This window comes from Typopeltis vanoorti, chromosome 22 (assembly GCF_054136105.1).
Source record: "Typopeltis vanoorti isolate ZY-2024b chromosome 22, IOZ_Tvanoo_1.0, whole genome shotgun sequence".
NCBI lineage: Eukaryota > Metazoa > Arthropoda > Arachnida > Uropygi > Thelyphonidae > Typopeltis > Typopeltis vanoorti.
In genome coordinates this window covers 34537729-34553697 of record NC_143570.1, presented here as the reverse complement: position 1 = coordinate 34553697, position 15969 = coordinate 34537729, and positions in this window count along the sequence as shown.

Below are 15969 nucleotides of genomic sequence, written 5' to 3'. Positions count from 1 at the left end.
CCAAGTCACATTATAATTTGCTCTGTGACAAGAGCAGCATGTCTTGCTGGAACAAGTATAGTCCTTCAGCATTCATTGTGTTATCCATAATGAAGGGATACACCTTTCGATTCATGGTGATAAGTCAGAAGAATAACTTCAGTGCACAAACAAAAACCTACACCATCACAGTTCTACCTTAACACTTAGACAATGCAGTATTGCTTAGAGCATTTTCTCAGCTGCTGAAGTTTTCATAAGATGGATGTTCTCCCATCTTACGAAAACAGAATGTAGTGAGAATCAGCTCTCTAAAGCATCCATTTCCAGTCATCCAAAAGCCAGGTTTTACAGTTACAATGATGGTTGTACTCTGTGACCATCATTGAAAATGAACTCTTGTTATAACATTAACTGTCATTAAACTCTGTTTCTCATGCCATTTCAGTTCAAACTGAATGTAGACTTAAAAATGTCTCCATTATAAATAATTTTTACATATCATATATATTACTTGCACAGCTTCTGTGTTTATGTTTTTTTTTTTGCATCATGTTCACTTCTCAGGATGTTCAAATACTTTTTTGGCTTTATATTGTACATTGATAATAAATAGCTGCACTAAAGATAGAACAAGAACTAAATCAAACAAGATATTAATGATGCAACTGAAAATAAATACTATTTGATCTTATTCAAGACTCTCATAAATGTCTATGTGAATATCTGTATGTGACTGAAAGAGAAATTAAAACAAAAAAATAGAATCAAGCTTCTTTTTTTTAGAAAAAAATTTTCATCCTATAATTCAGGCATATAATCAATTTTTTAAAATTATTTAGTATGCAACTTCATTTTTTAATTACAAAATAATTCTTTATAAAAAAATTTCTCAACAATCAAACTGTACACTGTTTATGGTTCACAACAATGTTACCTGAGATATATAATGAAGTTGTTTAAAATCATCAATTTTCTATGCAGCAAACAAAGTGTCCAGAAAAAGTAAAGTTCGCTTTCACTGTGAAGAATGCAATCTGCCACAGTGCAGTTTATTACAGTGAATAATTCATTATTAGGTTTTAATTTTCAAATTTCAGATATTCATACGTTCAGCTTTGTCTGAAAAAAAAGTTTTCTAAAACATTTTTTGTAAAATCCCAAAAAATGTACAAGAAAATTAAAATGAAGCCTTTTAGTAGCATTTTCTCCAAATGTGGAAGGAAGGCAAATTTTAGACTAATCTAATTTAGAAGGAGGAGCGATGAAGCTATGTGACCTCATCTTTTATTATTATGAATTTAATAAGTCAGCGCATGTAAAACATTACAGACTTTATTAACTCCCATGTGTTTCTTAATTTCTTTCCTGTTACAAGGACATCAACAAGGAGAGAGAGAGAAAAAGGTTGCAGACAGAATTCAAAATTGATATGAATCATGCAGTATGTGTTAACTCTCATGTTTTGGTCACAGCTGAAAGAGTTCAAAGGAAACAATGCTAGTATTTTGTAATTCGAATATAGTTGCATAAATCTTCATTGAGGAAAAACTATAAGCAGTTAATCATGGTTACTGACAAAATTTTAAGACAGACAAGTAGTCAGAATGCTTGAGATCTGGCCAGTGTCAAAGTTTTACAAGCTTCAAGAAAGAAATGATCAAATTTAAATCTATCTGAGAGCAGAATTTTGGTTTGATTCCAAAGAACTCTGTAGTCTAGTGTCAGCAACATGTTAAGCATAACTAAACTTATGAGTTGCCAGGAATTTGGTGTAGTCCCGACGTCTCAGATTCTAATATTAGCAGAAAAGCTTACCTCAGATAATAGAAAGTGATCATGATTAATTGTGCAGTCTCTTCCCATTAATAATTATATTGTTAATAATTTTTGTACTGTAATAGTGTGTTCTCTTGTATACACAGCTGCAAACTGAAACACACACATAAGTAAATAAACATATGCTATGTGACTTGTGTCAGTTTTGAATGCTGCCAACTGATCTTTCCTTCTCTCTTTCTGCTGATGTCTCTGTAACAAGAAATATATAGGAGTTAATAAATTGTATAATTTTTTATCACACCAATCATTATTTAATAGAAGGGATACATTACCACCTCTCCTGTCCGTGCGGTTAGCCTAGTGGCTGTGCACTTTGCAGCCATATGACTGGGGAAGGAGTGTCCTAGGTTTGATTCCCGTCGAAGATGTGGGGAATTTGAGGATCTTCCTCAGCCATAGCCAAGTTAGCCGGTCTTGGGCACAGGTAGTAGGGTTTTTCCACCAGTTTATCTGGCGTTTTTCATCCCACAAGCAGGCAAAATGGCTTCCTGAACACACACACGGATCTATAGCCATAAACACTTAAACCCCCCATGAGGGGGCTCAACTCACCCCAATAGGGACAGGGGAGAAAAACAGAGGAAACTCCATACAAATAAATAAAAATAAACCACCTCTCCTTACCAGGTGTCTATCGAGTATGCTGCATGAGCAGCATACTCAATGGCCTTGTTTCTCATGTCATTCACGCTAGACAGAGTTTGGAACCAGGCAAAAATTCTTCAATTCTAGCAGGTTCAAGCTTGATTATCTTTTCTTGAAGCACGTGAAATACTACACAATCATCTGAATCTTAACCACTCTGACTGTATTCCAATCCCCCAAGTTCTGGTAAGTGATTACTATTAATTCTTCATCATAATATTAAAAATAAAATTAATTTAGGTTATTTGATCTGCAGAAACTTTTACAATTGTTCCTTTGAACTCTAATAGTGTAATCCTGTCAATTCAGCTGTGACCAAGCCATGGACTAATAAGCACATGATATGCAACTTATGATTCATGTCTTGAATTAGTTGCCAATCTTTCTCCCTGACAATGTCCATGTTATATTAGATGAACATATCAGTTTTTTCATAAAATTCTATAATTGTTCTACATGCGTAAGCCATATAACTATCTAGAAATACATCTAGCACATATCTTCCCTTAAAACATTTGTCTGTCTAGTAGACATGCTCCCTTGAAACGTTTGCTTGTCTGCTACATTCCCTTAAAACATCTAATTACTTATCTTTTGATTATCGAATTGTCAATCAACTCTTCAGTTAACTGATCTACTAGTATGTCAGCTGACTCCAACTGCATTATCCAACTATACTTTCAGTTAAATGACTATCAAAATCAATTTCACAATGCAACTAGCTAAATGAGAGATCACAAAGTGATTTCAAATATGTTATTACATATTAAAAACAAAATTCACAAACCAATTAAATATATTGTTATGATGATCCAATATGTGAAGTTCTTCAGCCTACCAACAGATGAGTATTATCAATACCAATTCAGTGAGGGTGGGCGGCAGAAATAATAAATAATACCTAAGTGGGTGGCTTGATATGATGAAAGAGACAGGTCATCGATCCATCTAACTTCTCTGTACTGCATAAAAAATGTTTACAGAGCTAGGAATGCTTTTCTAAATTAAATTCTGGGACAAAATTGACAACCTAATTTCATGGACAATAAGGTGACAATATTTGCAATACATTTAAGCTAAAAAAAGTTTGGGGATGATATAAGAATGAATCCATTTAGAGAAAAATCTCAATATCATTAACATGCAAGTTAAACAGAAATGGCCCTAAAACATGCACCACTAATGGCTTTCCTCTTCTGGGATATTGCTCTCCCACATACAACTTGCTGATACCTATCAGATAGCCAATATCTCTGATCCAATGCACTAGTCTAATATTCAACCCCATCCGTTCAAGTTTGACTATCAACTTATGATGCAATAAAATATCAAAAGGCTTTACAAAATCTAAGTATGCTACTGTGTATCCATCTCCATTGTCCAATGAAGCCATCACCTTATTATAATAAGTAGATTACTGAAACATGACCTCCCTTTAGCAAATCCATGCTGTCCATCAAATATAATACCATTGTTGTCAACCCAATTCTGGATCCAGGTTCTCCGCAGCCTCTCCAACGCTTTAATCACGACAATTGACACACAGATTGGCGTATAATTTGATGCTTGAGTTCTGTCACCTTCCCTTATGAAGCAGTACAATCTTGCCTTCCTTCCACTTCTTTGGAACTTGACCAAGTGCAAGACTTCATATTAAACAAACATATCAAGGCAGATGCCAACTCCTTGGCACATTCCTTCAAAATACGTGGTGATATATTATTGAGTCCCACAGCCTTATTAACATCAAGTTTGCTCAATTCCACATATATCTCTTGTCACTTACAGTCATTCTCTCCTCCTCATCATCCACTGCTCTCAAACTCTCCATGATGTCACATTCACAAGAAGACCTTTATGAACTGCTCATTAAATATCTCAACTACATGTTCTGCAGCAGTTATTCTTATACCATTTTCTCCAGTTAATGTCATCCTTCCATAATAATTTTTTTTTTTTGCTGACTACATATTGAAAGAACTCCCTAGGATTCTTTTTAGCTTCATTAGCTAACTGCTGCTTATAGTTCACTTTTGCTACCATTACAACCAAGTCACCCTCCTTGCCTGTTCGTTGTAATCTTCATGGAATTGATTATTACCACTCCTCTTATGCTGCCTCCATAATGCCTCTTTCCTCTGTATCTCATTCATCCATTTCACACCTATCTTATTTAACCTTCTAACTCAGAACTAGAGAGGGAAGGAGGGGTGGGGAAATCAAAGAGCAAGTGAGCAACATATTCAGTGTTCACCATTGTGCATTGAAACAGTAAGTTAAGATAAATATAACGTGTGATTATTGTATTTATATATTAACCACACATGTCGTTCAAAATTGTAGTATATCTGGGCCATATGTGCCCAATTAATTACCAGATTCATGTCATAAGTCGAATACAATAACTATGGAAAAAAAGGAAAAAAAAAAAAACACAAAGAACTTACACAGGCAAATTTGCTGAATTTAATGAACTTGCTTATCAAAAACATGTAAAATATTAGAGAAAAACTGATTTTTTTATCTTTTGCATTGGCATTGTTGTCACTAGTGTTTTGGTATATCGGAAGGTCAAAAGGCTGAATAAGGTAGAGTGTAAAATGGATGAATGAGGGGTGCTTAATCATGAAATCTGGAAGAAGAGGAAGATGGCACTTTGGAGACAGTGCAAGATGAATAATGGTGATAATCAGCTACATAAAGAGTATAAAGAACAAGCCAGGAGACAGACTCAGTAAAGACAACAAAAGTGTAGTATGAGCAGAAATTGGCAAATCAGTAAAAACAGCTTTTACTTGCTATATTAGATATGTGGAAAATAAAGGGAAGAATGATTATGGTAAGATGATCTTAATGGATGAAAATGATAGAGCGATAACTACTGTAGAAAATATTGTTGAGCTATTCAGTGATCAATTTATAAGGGTGTTTCATCCTCATCAGGGTGAAATCATGAGAAACTTAAGTGTAGAGGACACAGGAGAGGATGGAATTGTGAGTGAGCAGGAGGTATATGAGGAAATAAATAACCTTGATGTTAATAAGATAATAGGATTTGATGATACAGAGAATATTCTAAAGGGAATATTCCAGGGAATTGGCAATAGCATTGGCATGCCTGTTTATCAAGTCTTACAACAGCATTTTTTCCACTCCCTTAGAACCAGTGCTTTATGATGTTTCACTGCATAAAGGTGGTGATAAAGTTCTGGCTACAAATTATAGGCCAGTCTGTATATCTGGAGTTGTGGTGAAGGTAGTAGAGATACTAGTGAGAAGTAGGATACACAAATGTGTTAGTATTCTCTGTGGTTATCAGCATCGGTATGTTAAAGGGAAATCATGTTTTACTAAATTACTTATGCACTATAATAAGGTGATAAATGTATTGGACAAGGAAGATGCATATATATAGTGTTACACTGCCACACAACAAGCTGTTAAATAATTTAAAATGGATGGCATTAAATAACAGACTTCTGAATTGAATCAGTGACTGGCTTTCAGACAAGATATCAGAAATTTGTATATGGGAATGCAGTATCCTGAAAAAGAAAGATGTGCCACAGGGGTTAGTTTAGAGACCATTGTTGTTCACTGTGGGTATATTAATGATATTGGGATGGATTTAATTAGTGATATGCAGCTGCTTGCAGATGATGCAAAATTGGAGAGAGTAATGCACAGTCAAGCAGATGTTATGAAATGAATGCAATCTATTCAAGTCCTCCTTACAGGAGGACTTGAATAGATTGCATACATGGGAAGGTAAGTGGAACTGTCATTTCAACGAATTTTAATGTTGAAATGAAATTTCAACATTGAACTATCAGTTCAATGTTGCAAAGTTTAAGGTTTTGAAAACTGTTAAGCAACAATGGGATGAAACGCATACACTTGGTGGGTAAACTCTGAAGGAGGTAGAGCAGATGAGAGATTTGAGAGTGGTGTGAACAAGAATCTGAAATTCAGGGTCATATTGCACAAGCTGTAAAGACATCACATTGGATAATGGCAAAAATGCAGAGGAACCCGATATGCAGAAATAAAAAAGTTATGATGCCATTGTATGAGACCTTGATTAAGCCTCATCATATGGACTATTATGCACAGATTTGGTCAACAGATTTTCATGGTAATGAGAATATGTTAGAAAGGTATAAAAAATTTAGTTTAATCCTTTATCCAAGTGTGAGCAAACAAAGTTTGCGCCTGAAAGTATCTTCAGGACTGGGGGTAAGGTGGTACAACACCAGGGCACTCCTTGCAAAGGTGGAGCAAGCTACCAACACTCCTGTCTCAGTATCTCTCATAATGCAAAACACATCTCCTTGCAGATATGTCTAATGTTATGCATTAAGGGAAGAGCCACTACCCAGACTAGTTTCCTTTATTGAGGTCTCTTCAGTGGGAGCCAGGCCCAAGTGGAGATACCAGGCAGAAGCATTAGCAGGTCATCTCTATCTATAGGAGTTGCCAAATGGTGTGCCACCCTTTTTTAATAAATTAATCTGGATTTAGAGAAAGATGTTGAAAGGTTATTTTTCACTTGGTTAGAGTATAATAAATTTAGTTTAATCCTTTATCCAAGTGTGAGCAAACAAAGTTTACACCTGAAAGTATCTTCAGGACTGGGGTAAGGTGGTACAACACCAGGAACTCCTTGCAAAAGTGGAGCAAGCTATGAGATAGGATGTTGGTAGCTTGCTCCACTTTTGCAAGGAGTGCCCTGGTGTTGTACCACCTTACCCCAGTCCTGAAGATACTTTCAGGTGCAAACTTTGTTTGCTCACACTTGGATAAAGGATTAAACTAAATTTATTATACTCTAACCAAGTGAAAAATAAACTTTCAACACATGTTAGAAAGGGTCCAGAGAAGATTCACAAAGATGGTCAGTGTTTTTTGGAATGTGGAGTATGAGGACAGAGGACAGATCGAGAGAATGTAAATTGCAAAGCCTCATGAATAAGAGGAGGGGGGGGGGTATGATTAAGATATAAGCTAGCTTGGGGGTTGTTATCAGGTTGACATGGAAGAAATTTCATAGAAATATGCATAGAAGGGGGGGGGGGGTAAAGGCCATTGCTAGAATGTGTATAAGGAGGGTGTGAGCAGAGTCCTTACATGGAGAGTGGAATGCATTCACACAATGCATTAGTGTGAATGGCAATAATGCACTGAATTAGTGTCCAGAGAACTTGACACTAATTCAATGCATATACTGTGAATGCAGACACATTGGATTAGTTTAAGGCATGGTTGGATGGGCTTTTTGTACCTCCCCCCCCCCTCCTCCAGAATGAGTCTCTGATTCCATGGAGGTCAGATGCTAATAATAATAATAATAATATGCATATATTTAATTTGAAGCTTTATTTACTTAGCAAATTAAGAACAAGTTTGAAGCAGCTTACATTCTTCATTTATTTTTTATAATCTTATAGTTTGTTGGTCAGTTTGGTTTTTCTTCCAATTGCTATTATTTTGGAGTTATTTAAAATAAGTTCAACTTGGCAATCTGGAGAAATGTTTACTGCAATTTCATTTCCATAGGTTTGGAAATTAATTATATTCTTAATTAATTAAGAATATAATTAATTATCACATACAATAAAAATTATACTAATATGAATCTGAGATAAACAAAATACTGGACTGCAATAATAATCATTTTCATAATAAGCAATGTCATCCTTACACAGTTAAGATTGTAAATATCTTCAAAAAAAACCCAGCACAAATCCTTCAAAAATATATATTTTTTATTTATTTCATGAAATAAATAACAAGAAGCCATAAATGAAAAAAATTAAAAGGAGAGAGAGAGAACTTAATAAAACCACCGAATGTTTCTGCCTAAATTCGACACCAAATCCAAGAAAATGGCAATAATATTAGTCCCCCACCTTGGTATTCTATAACTATGAAGCGGCAGAGTCATTTTAGGCCTTGAAGGAAGTAATGCATGGGAACCACTCACTATTGAGCAAAAAGCAAACAAGGTTCGTAATGTAATTATGAATGATTAGGAGCTAACAATCAGAACACCTGTAGGTAATTTTAGTTGGTAAATTATGGTGATTCAAGAATAAATATACAGTCAGCAAGTTTGATATTTTGAATGAAGAAAAGAACGATGCTTGGTTTCAAAGGCAGGTAAACTGATACCCTTTAGCAATGTGTTAAAGGGTATCAGCTAGCTAACTCCGTTCATTATCATTTAAATAAAAAAACTTGGATTACCATTCCTATTTTTAATGATTGTTTCATTAACTATTTCATTTCTAAAGTTGAGAAATAATGTTATCAACAATGCTCACTGTCATTCTTATCTGGATGATAAGAATGACAGTATACCTGCCCACTTTAAGGCATACTATTTGCACAGGACCTCTGTGCACAAGCACTAGATTCCACAGAAGGTGACAATATACAATATTCCAAGACTTATGTAAACACAAACAATCAAGACATCAAAAACACTGCAAAAGCTTGACAAGACAATAGAAAAGTCTAAATTCCATGTGGAAAAAAATATGCTCAGAGTTTGTGCATGTTTCAAAAAGGATGAGGTGTACAATGATGGGGGAAGATAAAAATGTAAAGACTACTGAACATGGAAAAATTACATGGAAGAGTTAATTGAATTAAGAGGCAAAATTGTCAAATGAAGCCTTATTTAGTTAAAAGCAGTAAACATAGAAGCCAATCAGACTGAGGTTTAATAAACAGTCACAACATTTTTCTCGTGGAAAGGCTTAGACGTTGGTTATGCATTTTCACTATATTATTTAAGGAAATTGCAACGTACTAGGATATATATTAAAATAAATTTTAATATATTTCTATATTTCGGCAACATCACATTGCCATTTTCAAGAACTTAAGTACAAGACACGTGCATGCAGGCACAACAAAATAAGTGAGGAAGAAGTATGAAGCTATTATTTCTCCTAAAGTCCTGATGGTGCCCTCTAGTGGGCAATGTTGGTATTCTTGGGCGATTGGGCTGAAGGTCTTCTGATGTAGGTTTCCCAAATTTGAGGAAGTCTCATGCAGCCAAATTTGTTGAGGTTTGGATCGTTTCTTAGGACTGAAGCTGATTCTATGAAAAGCCTTTCGTATCTGTATTTGCTACGGTGTATTATCCTGGCTTTCTTCCACCGTATTCTATGGCAGGTATCCAGCGCATGGTCAGCAAGACCAGAGTGGCTGTATTGGTGAAACCGGATGTAGTCCTTGTGTTCTGAAATTCTGATATTTGCTGTCCTGCCTGTTTGGCCAAAGTAGGACAGCTTACAGCTGCAAGGGACCTGGTATACATCAGGTAGGTCTGGGGGGGGGGGAGGTTGGTCTTTAGTTGAGCAGATAAGGGATGCCAATTTTTATATGGTTTGTAACAATAAGTTAAGTTATGTTTTTTTAGGATTTTTGTGATTTTTTCCGAGGTGTGCCTCGGATTATTGTTTTGTTGTGCCTGCGTGCACGTGTCTTGTACTTAAGTTCTTGAAAATGGCAACGTGACGTTGCCGAAATATAGAAATATATTAAAATTTATTTTAATATATATCCTTGTACGTTGTAATTTCCTTAAATAATATAGTGAAAAGTCACAACATTTTGTAACCAATAAGATGAACTCGCGAAATTTGCATTCCATGAGATCAGCTGCAGTGATATGATTTAAGAAGATGGATCTCAATGTCACTGTTTTTAAAACCGAAAAGACAGATATACTGGCCAAAAGATATGAAGTAAAGAAACATGCCATGGGTTGTGTAAAGGTCAAAGCCAAATAAACTGAGAGAAGACCTTCCACATCACCTTTGAGGAATGCAGAGAACTAGGCCCTCTGACCTTAATATTTAATCCTCACCTTCATGTGGTACACCCCCATTAGTAGGTATCCACTTGGTATCGAACAAAAGAGGATGGGCTTGCAATTTGGGAATTAGCTGACCAAATTGTATTCTTCATGGGCTTAAACCAGAAATGACATTTCATTCTGGTTGGGGCATCATCCAGCTAAATAAAGCCCCCCCCCACTGTTTTCATCGGGAAACCAGGACAAACAGCAAAAAGCCAACTACTGGAACAAACTCCAACTCAACATCTAGAAGAAGAAACCCAATATCAGAAGAAATGAGGATAGGAACCATCAATATAAGAAGAATTAATGGAAAGTAGATTAAATTGACAAAACAACTGGAATAGTAACTAAGGACATAGCTGTTATCATTGAGACAAAGAAGACAAAAACAGGTGAGATCTTACTAAACAATAATGATAAAGGAAAGAATTAGCAATACCATTCAATGTTAAAAATGAAGACAAACTTCTTGTTTGGAAGGGAGTCTTAAGTCGAATTATGTGGAAACTTTAAAATGAGGAAATGGACAATGAAACTATGAAGAAGTGGAGGAATTTGAGTCATTAGAGTAGGCAGCTGACATAAAGAAAATGAAAAAAGTCTCTCCTTAACCTCTAAAACAGAAGAGCAGGAAGTTAATCCCATCAAACACATAGAAACATTTTAGGAAAATTTTGAGAAAAGGGCAGGGCTAATAATAATGGTATCTGATGGATCATAAGTTCACATGAGAGAAGACACAAGAAATAAGAAAAGTCTTGTTGACTGTCACTGTTGATAGTGATATCTTCATGCTGGTTCAGGATACAGGAGTGTACAGAGGATTTGAAATTGAAAATGACCATCACTTAGATTTAAGTATTATAAAAACGAACATCATATCTACTCACAGATGGTCCTTCCCTCACAGACTCAATTTAACCTCTATCCGATAGATTCACTATTTCAGTTCTGTGTTCTTTCTCCAGGTACTTCCAAGGGCACTGCTCCAGTGATGTGGCAAACACTGTTCCTGCAGTTTGTTGGGCCTGTTAAAACAAGAGCAGCAGTTGCCCAGTGCTCCTTTCAATAGAACTGCAAACACACTGAACCTGTTTCTCCCTATCCTCATTTATTCAGTCTACCTCTGTTCTCTGGATCAGCTTTCTGCATAATGTGTTTCCCAATAACAAAATCGCCAGCTGTTGAAGAAAAATGTCAACAGCTTTCTCAATTCTACACTTGGCACAGATGTGCTATAGTTTTTTATACCTCTCTTGTGTTTGGGATAAATATCATCATCAGCCATTGTCAATCCACTGATTACTCCAAAACTGTCTGTCCATGACTCTCCTTTCCCATGTCACTCCTGAAAATCTGAGGATATCATCAATCCACCATATATAAAATATTTTTCAATTTTTTAAACAGTTCATTTATTTCTACTCTTTTTTTAATATTTACATAATGAGAATGAAACTAAGAAAAAAGATTTCATTCTCATTTGATATGAAAAAAAAAAAACTTCATTTCACTTTACCATGGTTTATAAAGCTTCATATCTGTATAAAACTTTGTTCACTTATCTGAAGTTCTAGAAAGCTAGCCTTCATTATATAGTTTAACTTTTATTAAATTTAGTATTAGAGGATCAGGAAAAAAAAGATAGCTCAAATTGTTTCTAAATTTTTTAAAATAAAGTTGAGCAGCCTTTATAGGATTAAACTATAGACTCAACTATATATGTATATTACTGAAGAAAAAACTGAAACAGTTGAAAAACAAGAACCAAACCTTGAAGTCTCAGTGACAAACTCTGAAGACATCATTAATTCAGGTAGGGAGGCATGTGATGAAGCTGGCTTCAAGGATATAAAAATAAGAACACCATATTCAACACAAGAAGTTAAAGAAGAAGCCCTGGAAAAGAAAAAAGCATAGGAAACGTTCCTAGCAAATACCTTGGTAGATGTCCTAAAAGAATACAGAGAAAACGTAAGACAGCTAAGGTATGTTATAGAAGTAGCTAAACAAAAGTCATGGAAAGACTTCAGTAACAGAAGATAAATAATGGGAGGGTGACAAAACACGTTCTAGAGGCTATTAAAAAAAACCTAGAAATGGTGGAGAGCACTGTAAAAGGAATCAAAGATGATAAAGGTGACATGAAAACTCGAGATAAGGATATCCTAGGTGTCTGGAGTAATTACTTTGAAAGACTTGAATGAAACAAGCAGTGACAGAACAGTAGAGAAAAGAGGAATGCAAACAGGATTACATATCAATAATTGAGAAAGAAAAAGCCACGAATTCAACCAGAAATGCTTAAATGTGGAGATATAAAAGTTTTGCAGTGGCTACAATGCATAATCCAGAGGGCCTGGTCAGAAGGTTGAATTCAATTTGATTGGAGTAGGGCTCTTCTCCATAAGAAGTGTAAAATAGAGGATTTTCTCCACTGAACATGCCTTGTAAAATGTATGCAAATATGCTTGAAAAGAGGTTGAGAAAGATTGTGGAAGTGAAACTTGGAGAAGAACAAGCTGGATTCAGGCCAAACAGAGGTTATCAAGATTATATTTTCATTTTACAACAAACAGTGGAGAAATCATGGGAATATGACAAGGATTTGTACTTAAGTTTTATAGATCTGAAAAAGGCATATAATAAGGTGCACAGAAAAAAGCTTTTCAAAACACTACAATTATATGGAGTAAATGGAACATTAGCGACAGAGCAATACAAAGTCTATATTAGGGGTGGGCAAACTGCAGCTCCCAACGCTACTCTGTGCACCTCCCGAGACAATATTGGTTTTCATTGCCATTTTTTCTAAACTTTTATTTTAATAATCTATAGTAGTATAGTATGTATCAATATTAGAATATTTTACTTTGTTAATGCTTTAAGAATAAGTAAAAAACATATATTTTGAAACTTTACATTTTTAGCTTTGAAATGGCACCAGCCAAAAGGGTTGTTAAAATGGATTTTATTATTGTATTTGGTTGGTAATAAGTGTTTCGACTTTTTATGGCCCGTGCCGCTCCAAAAGTGACTACTATGATCGCTGCATTACCCACCGCCTCTGTTGCCTGGACTCTGCATCATCACTCTTCATGCAGTACACATAAGTTATGTGCTTGTGGTGGTAGCAGAACATGACTATTGAATTTTAATGTAGATAAGCACTTTTCTGATTAATAAATAATTAAGACTGATTTTAGTGAAAGTTATAAAAACCTTGTTTAAAATGACTGAGCAACAGAAGAGTACAAAATGGAAATATGAACAAGAAATGAGAGTGTTTAACCAACAATGGGAGGATGATTTTAACTGAAACAATGCGAAGGAAACTTAGAAACACTTTATAATGATTTTCAGAATAGGTTTGAGAAACTAAAAAAGTTAAAGCCATGTTTTGAATTTTTGAAAATTATGGAGACAACTACTGTGTTTAAATAAAAACTTTAGTTTAATATAACTAAAGCACCCGCTCGTTACACCGCACAAAAACCTGGTACGAAAGGAAATTTAAGGAAGCCTGCGAAATCCTGATAAACCACCCAAATATCAACAACAAAGATAGCATGAAAATTCCAAGGATCTGGATGGCACACATTCAGCCTACCTAATATATAAGATCCAGCATAAGCCAGGACTCTAGCCAATCTTCAGCTAGTATTAGAAACCATTCCATACCAACTGGCTGGAATGTACATGTTGTTAATATATGTATATAGATAGATACTTGTTGTTGTTGTGCCCAATGTATTACTACAACCAACAGATAACACTAATAATGTTGATGTATAGTTTTTATTTTTTTTTTAAATATATATTTTTTTTATTTTTTCACCAGAGGTCAGGCCAACAACTGTTGTAGCGGTTGGTCAGTGTCTTTAACGAACCAGTTTGATTGTAGTGTAGCTTGTTACTATGTATAGTTGTATTCTCCAGAAGATGACCTTGACATAAAGGTTCAAACGTCGAATGTAAATTTTAGTTATATTAAAGTTTTTATTCAAACATGGTAGTTGTCTCCATAATTTTCAAAAATGCATTCGGATCACCGTGTAAGCTTAAAAGAAAGGATATTTTGAATCCTTGTGTGATTGATGTCATCAACGATGGATGTCCTGTTTGCATCTTTTACCGTGGATGTTGCTTCAATAGAGACAGAGCTTATTGAACTGCAGGAAGATGTGAGTTTGAAGCTAGTACATAAAAGCTCATCTGTAACTGACTTTTGGAAACAAATCCCAGAAGCAAAGTATCCCAATCTTCAGAAAACTGGCTTCCGATTACTCTCTGTTTTTGAGACAACTTACTGCTGTGAATCTCCTTTGTCTGTAATGAAATATGTCAAGTCAAAACATCGTGCTATCCTCACTAACAGCCACCTCACCAAGCTTCTTAAAACAGCTTTGACATCCTACCAGCCAGATTTTAAACTATTAACTGCACAAATGAAGAATCAATCAAAGCTTTCAACAAGTAGAGATTAAACATATTCTTCTTTGGTGAGTAGGACTATTACATAGTTGTATTTTTTATTATTTTTAAATACGGTTTTAAAATAATATTTTCTGCAGCTCTTAAACGTTCAAAAATGTATTATATGCGGCTCTTATTACTGAAGAACTTGCCCACCCCTGGTCTATATTTAAGTTGTAAGTCAGCAGTTACAATTGAAGGAAATACAGGAAGATGGTCTGATGTAAAATCAGGTGTGTAAGAGGAGGATGCACATTACATCTATTCTTGCTCTTCATCTATATGGATTGCTTTATGAAAGAAAGTAGCATTAAACCTTATATTAGAATTGGAGATATCAAACAGCTCTTTGCTTTATGCAGATGATGATGTACTCCTAAACACATGCAGTGCAAGTCTTCAGGATTCTTGAATTAATTGAATTATAGCTATAACAAATTTAGAGTGAAAATCAGCAATAAAAAGGGCCTAAACTGTGAAAATAGGCAGAATCAGAGAAAATGTGAACTGCATTCTTGGAGAACCTATAGAAGAAGTAAAATATTTCAGCTGTTTAGACACAGTTTTTAGTGAAAATGGCAAATTAAATGTGGAAATAGACAAGAGAATAAGCAAGCGAGTATGGTAAGGGAGCCAGCTGAATAAATTTATATGGAACAAGAAAGAAATTAGTCCAATCACTAATCTAGCAGTATACAAGATTAGAGAACACTGATATGAGAGTTGTGAGAAAAATTAGGGACCTGTACATATGTGTCAAAGGTAGAAACATACTAAAATGAAGTCATTAGGAAGAAACTTGGCATTGTTTGCATTCAGAAATGTGTCAGCAGGGATAATATAATTTTTTAAGGTCACTTACACAGAACAAGAATGGTAAGGTTAGTAAAACAGGTGTCTGATGCCAAAATGGCAGGAAAAAGACCCAAGCAAGAGATCAGGTGGATTGATTCAGTCAGAATGTTGCATATAACAATATTGGAGTGCTGACATATAATAGACTAATATGGAGGAAAATTATTGATAGGTGATTAATAATAATATAACCTTAATCATGCAGTACTGTCATCATGGTGTGAACATCTCTTGAAGGTACATATCAGGAAATTGAAGATAAAAAATGCCACTGTCCAGTGATCTCTCAACAAGTTTAT